The 6611-nt window shown below is 29.4% G+C and overlaps 2 long non-coding RNA genes across 2 annotated transcripts; one reads left to right on the top strand and one right to left on the bottom strand.

The window, feature by feature from the left end:
- Window positions 1-1737: 1737 nt before the first annotated feature.
- LOC123261755 lies at window positions 1738-2727 on the bottom strand. Its single transcript, XR_006508760.1, has 3 exons — window positions 2482-2727; window positions 1981-2150; window positions 1738-1900 (listed from the first exon to the last, which is right to left on the bottom strand). It is a non-coding gene; the product is annotated as an uncharacterized LOC123261755 (long non-coding RNA).
- Window positions 2728-4554: 1827 nt separating this feature from the next.
- On the top strand, window positions 4555-5657 carry LOC123261754. Its single transcript, XR_006508759.1, has 3 exons — window positions 4555-4670; window positions 4841-4958; window positions 5014-5657. It is a non-coding gene; the product is annotated as an uncharacterized LOC123261754 (long non-coding RNA).
- The last annotated feature ends 954 nt before the right edge of the window (window positions 5658-6611 follow it).

The raw sequence follows: 6611 nt of genomic DNA, 5'->3' as shown, positions 1-6611 counted from the left end.
TCTTTACTATGAAGGCCAACCATCAGGAAAAATACACATTCCCTGAAAGAATTCAGCGCGAATACCTGGTACAGTTGATGGAACAAAAGTAGATTGTTAATTCGACTAGTGTCAAGGAATATATTGGGGTCTCTTGGGACTAAATATATCAGAATAAACTGATAAATCTGCAAATTTAAATTTCTGGGAAGCTCCCTAGTAACCGGAGTACATGTTTTTCATCGACGTTTGCTGTACCTCTATCCCTTTACTATGGGAGGTCCGCCATCCAGGGAAAAAAATAGAAATCCCTGAAGAATCCATCGCAGTTAGTTGGTACAACTTAAGGAACATGAGCAGGGTGATAATTGGGTGGTGAACAGTGTGGCCAAGAGATCGTTGGATAAAATTCCCACCACTCACCATTACGTACTATGCTATTTTTCCACGGAAGGACATCTGTACATACGATTTGGCTGCACTGCTCGTGAGAATGTCCTCCGTCACCGGGAGTATCCAAGAGTAATCTCCTCAGACTGTTTATAATCCGTTGGGTATTTTTTATTCATTTTCATGCGCTTTTACGCCATCTACATGTTATTTTGGTTACTTTATTATTTTTAGTTTTTATTTTAACCGCTAGATGTCTCTACGTTATTTTTCTCTGGGGACAATCGCCGATGGGGGACTTTCGCAGGCAGTCTTAATTTAACCGTTTTTCTACCTAAAAATAATAAAGTCTGCGACTCTTTACAAGTAACAGTTATAAATTTCGTTAATAACTTTATCTATAGAAATAGGAATATATTGCTGAAATTAATTCGTCTTTAATTATTGGAATAATTTTTTCAGTTAATATAATTCGAAATCGGAATAAATAAATAAGGTTGTGGTTACTTTTAACAATTTTTGTCTGGAAGAAGTAATGAAGATGGTATTTTTTATTTGTATTAGGTACAAGAAGTAGAAGATTTAAATAAATGTAGCTTTTCAATAAATAGTAATCGTAATTTAAAAATTTATTTTTCACCATAAATAAAAATTATAATAACGTAATGCATACATATTGCTTAAAAGATTTTTCAAACGCTTTCACAATATCAATAATAGTTTGTGGAAGCACATCATACTTAGTTTTAACGCGGTACACATATCGTTGAATAAGTAAATATAGATGACGACCATTGTCTGGATACTTTGGCGTGAAAAACATGGTAAATTTTAAACAAACAGTCGAAAGCTATTACGATGGATTCGAATTCAAAACGAACTTTATCTACAATTAGAAGAATTTGTTGGCAATTTTCTATTGACCCTTGACCGATTATGTACGGTTGTACGGTCTCATTATTTTCATAAGCATCCTCTCTTCGCTTCTGTATTAATGGATCTATTCTACCTGCAGTCTGTAACCGTTTATATAAAATTAGATTACAATAGTAATTAATGTTTATTATAATTTCAGCTCATAGTTATTTTCTAATTCTTTTTATTAATGACTGGAGTTTTTATAACAAATAGAAACGTACCTTAGCAAAAACAAACATGTTATTTATCGAACCTTGAATGGTATATTTATCATATTTATTTTTTCGGCCTTTGGGCGCTACTAAATGCGATAAAATTGATAATTGTGTCAAGAATATTAAGCTGAAAGAAAATAAATTTGATTATTATATGATATTAAATTATAGTTTCAGGTTGTTAAAATAAATTATTTTCTTCTGAAATTATGTTTTGACTTTTGCTTACAATTGAATTTTCATCATCAATATTATTTAAAATCTGTTTATATTCTGCAATAGTACTATCTTTTCGTATTTATCACTGCGGAGTACTTTCATTGTTGAAAAGAAGCTACTCAATTATTCAAAAAATTCACTTCTTTTTCTGGGTACATAGTTTCAAAATCTATTAAAATCTGCAATGGCAAAAGATAAAAAAGTTTTTATGAAAATAAGCCTTTTGTTTGTGTTAATGTTATCAAGTATAATATATTACCAGAGCAGTACTTCTAGAATCATTGAATATAGTCCAGTCCTTTAAAAATTCATCAACAGTTGAATAAGGGGACGCTCTCCTTATTTCAAATGTAGTTTTCCATTTGGCTTCGACATCACTCCATGGCGACCGATTACGATTTAACCAATTCAAACTCTCCTCGTGCTCAACTATAAGAATAATAAATAATTGAATTATAAATATTTTTTTAATTATGATATGTCTAAATGTGCTGATAATTTTAAAATTCTAGAATTATTACACATTGAATACAACTTTTGTAAATCTGTGATTATGGTAACATTTTTTTTAATTTATACATCAATTAATTCTCACGAAACCAGCTACACAGTCAAAAATTTCTTACCATTGCGTCAAGAAATTTTGTTTTCAAAAACTTATGTTAAAAATTAACACTTCTGTATGATGGAATAAGTTAAATTTTTGCTATGTACTGGATATTTTTAGTGTTCGTAAATGTTAACAATTTAAGTTTCTTACTTCTTAACTGTTCCAATTTCTGTTTCTTTTCATTAGTATTTCTTAATTCTGCACTCTTCCTTTTTAAATTATGCTTTCCTCGGTTTTAATTTATTTTTATTTTATCAGTTAACTTTCCTCTAGCAGGAATACATTTTCCTGTGACTGATGATCTCAAAGAGACTGGTGGTACATAAAAGACAGCAGTACATGTATGAGGAAATAGATCTTTTATTTTTTGATCAGTACTGCAAAGTGATGACGTTTTGGGCGACTACAAATTATAAAAGAAAATATTAAATTTTTTAAATAAAAAATATTTATTCTAGTATATACTTACTTAGGTACTTTCAACCATTGAAATATTTGTCGAACAATTACTTCACACAAATCATTTTGTGACTGGGATGATAATTTATCGTTGTTTGCATAGTCTAATTTTATTGCATTTCCTTCAGGAGCATCATCAAGTACTTTATCGAGATCAAATTCTGGTAAGGGGTTAGTAATGGCTGATAAATCTTCTATCAATTCAAGATCTTCATCACCACTATCACTATCATTATTATCATTACTTGTAGTAGGTGCTTCAGGATGTTCGCTAGCGTCGAATTTATCGTTCTGTAATCAATGAGTCGAATCAATATTTGATGAGCACTAATTTCGAAAAAAATAGACACATTTTGAGAAAGTTCCTTAATTTTTTCACAAAGAAAAATTCTTGTGGCCAAATGAGAGCAAGATTCTTTTAGATCATTTTCATTCAATTTTGAATAAATCAAAACTAATTCCATTGTCTATAACAGAATAAGAAAAATTTTTATGCATAATTCGTTCTTATGCTGAAAGTAAATAGCAAATACAGTCATAACGCTACCTATAATAATCCATCATCTATTTTATATTAAAAATAATACAAGAGTGATAGTGAATTGTTAATATAATTAATATTCAATTAATATGTTATAATCATTTATTTCACCAATAAAACTTTGAGTGATACTGTTATCGATTCTTCATTCGTTGAACAAATCAGTGTTTAGCAGAATTGAATTATCGTTATCATTGCAATGAGCCAATAGTTGATTTCAGTGGGCCTGATCTTAAGAATGATTTATTTTGCATTGCAATAATTATGGTCAAATTACCAATGCAAAGAAAAAATTTTTTGTTTTTTTAAATTAGTTTGACAAAGTTTTTGACTACATCAAAAACTTCTAATATTTATAAAACAGTTACAATTCAGATTCAGTTATACTAGTTGCAGTCAGCCGCATATCCTGAGATGCGTCTTCAATTAATATATCTATTTATGACATAAATTTATTGCTGTTCAACCATTTATTTAAAACCAAAGAAATTATAACACAATTCTGGTTCTACAAAAGCTAGGTTCGTTAAATGAAATTAAAAAATAAATGTATCGTTTTTGTGGCAATAAGCTTTATCGGTAAAAATAGAAAACTGATTCTTTTTCACACATACTACTTGTTATGCCATATAAGTATAGTCAAAACGATAATGTAGTAATGAATAATGCCTCACTAATGTGGCGCGACAAGTGTATGTTTACGGAAGTACAAATTTTTCACCCACTACACTTGACTTTTATTTTCATGTGAAAGAACCTGGCTTTTTATGTAGAATCAGAACTGTGTTACAATTATTTTGTTAATGAATAAACGGTTGAACAGTAATAAATTTATGTTATAATAGATATATTCATTGAAGACGCATCTCAGGGATCGATGTACAAAGTTGTGCATCATTATTGACACTGATCAAGTAATATAACGATAAATATCGAGGTTAAATTTTCTAACTACTAATGTATGGACTCAACCAATATATTTTAAATTTTTTTGTCTTTTCATTATCTAAATTGACTGTCTGTTATAAAATAAAAGTTTCTTAGATGTAGTGAAAACTTTATGAAACTAATTTAAAAATAACTTTGACAGAAAAATTTTTCTTTCATGTGACATCAAATCTATAATTATTATAAATTTAAAGTTATAATCATTTTTCCTTACGAAAATGCAAAATAAATAACGATCTCTAAGATCAATTTTACTCACTACACCTTTTAAATTCTAACAATTAATTTCAGTTGATTGCAATGGTCGATAATTCACCTTCTGCTGGACCCAGCCTGACTGATTTGTTCAACGAATGGGAAATCGACATCAGTATCACTCAAAATTTTATTAGTAAGTACTGATTTAAGCATATCAATTAATTTTTAAATATATTAACGAACCTATATTATTTTTGTATTATATGTATAATATAAATGACCAATTATTATTATGGTTATATTTTCTATTTATTTTAGGTATGACAATAATTATCCATTAAAATTTTTCTTACTATGTTTTAGAGAATGGAATTACTGTTAATCTATTGAATAAAGTTGAGTGAATATGACCTGAGAGAAGTGTGCCCGCTTTTAGGAGCTAGAGTACGTCTTCGTGAAAAGATCAACGGGTTTTCAAAACGTAAGTCTTCTTTTAGTAGTACTTATTGAATATTGATTCAGTTTGTTCATTACAGGCTAAAAACCCAGACCTGCTGCAGCAAAAAACGAGGAAATTTTCATCAGTTCTTTTGGACAAACCTGATTTTCGGAAAAAATTTCCTTTACATTGCCATGTATCGAGTGTGATGAGCTGCTTTTGGGTTTTACTTCATATATTCTTCATTTAAAATCAGCACATCAAATCTCCACTACTTCGAATGTCCGATAGACGAATGTTTGAAGGTTTATCATACAAAATATTGTCTTCAATATCATTTGATTCATTGTCATTCAACTGATATAAAAGACGATCATGTCGAAAATTTTAAAATGAGCTCTTAACAGAATTTTTGTTCTGAAAAACTGACACAGAAGTACTGTATTGTAATCCAGATGTTTCTTATATTTTTCATAACAATAAGACAACAAATGATTGCTTCCGATTTAAGTCAAGAAACGTTGCCAATTGACTTCGAAACAGTCTTTTTCGACAAAGTCGAAGAATATATATCAAACTTATATAATATTCTTAATATTCCAAGATCATTGATTCAAACTTTATTTACATTAACACAAACACTGATCGATAGTCTTGCCACTGAAATCAACGCAATATTATATAAACCTGAAAATGACGAAAAAACTAAACAATCCAATATTTTGTTGGCTCTTGCGGGTGTAAAAAGCTTTTAATACTCTTAATACAGAACATATGCGTATAAAGCATTTTTCTTTATTAAAATATTATATCAAGCCCGAATCAGTCAGCATTGGTAGCATTACGAAACCCAAAACCGTTGGAAATAGAGTTATTATGTCAGTTAAAGAAAAATTTGCATATTTTGTTCCGTTAGATAAAACCCTGAAACGTTTCTTAGAGCTGCCTGGAGTATTCTCTTCACTTATTGATTATCAAAAACAGTTATTATTCGAAAAAGAAAATTCGAGTCATATCATATTACGAAACGTTATTCAAGGTAAACTGTGGAAAGAAATAATTATAAAATATGGTAAAGATCAAATTTTAATTCCGTTAGTTATTTATTTCGATGATTTAGAAACCAGGAAATCCTCTGGGCAGTCGGGCAGGTAAAAATAAGTTAGGAGCCGTGTACACATCCATTGCCACGGTACCTCCAAATATATCAAGTCGGCTGGAGAATATATTTTTATCTCTTTTATTTTATTCCCATGACAGGTCAAATTTTGGCAACAATTCTATTTTTAAATATTTTATATTGGATTTGAAAAATTTAGAAACAAAAGGAATAAATATTAATGTTAATAATGAACAATTTAATGTAAAATTTGTGGTAGTGACTATATCAGGGGATAATTTAGGGCTACATAGCATTTTAGGATTCTTTGAAAGCTACAATGCTACAAATTTCTGTCGAATTACAGAAAGTCAATTGAAAAATAAATGCATTATCATTTCTGCATCTGAAATGTTATGCTTAGCACGTAATTTCGCTTTTATAATTGGTGACTTAGTAGAAAAAAATAACAGTACCTGGGAATATTACCTCTTATTATTAGAAATGACCGAAATTCTTACAGCTCAAACTTTTACCGGTGAATTCTTAGAATATTTAGAGAACTTAATTAGTGAACATCATCGTAAATTTTAAGA

This window comes from Cotesia glomerata, linkage group LG3 (genome assembly GCF_020080835.1).
Source record: "Cotesia glomerata isolate CgM1 linkage group LG3, MPM_Cglom_v2.3, whole genome shotgun sequence".
Taxonomy (NCBI): Eukaryota; Metazoa; Arthropoda; class Insecta; order Hymenoptera; family Braconidae; genus Cotesia; species Cotesia glomerata.
Note: the sequence above shows the minus strand (reverse complement) of the source record. Positions and strands in the feature narration are given on the sequence as shown.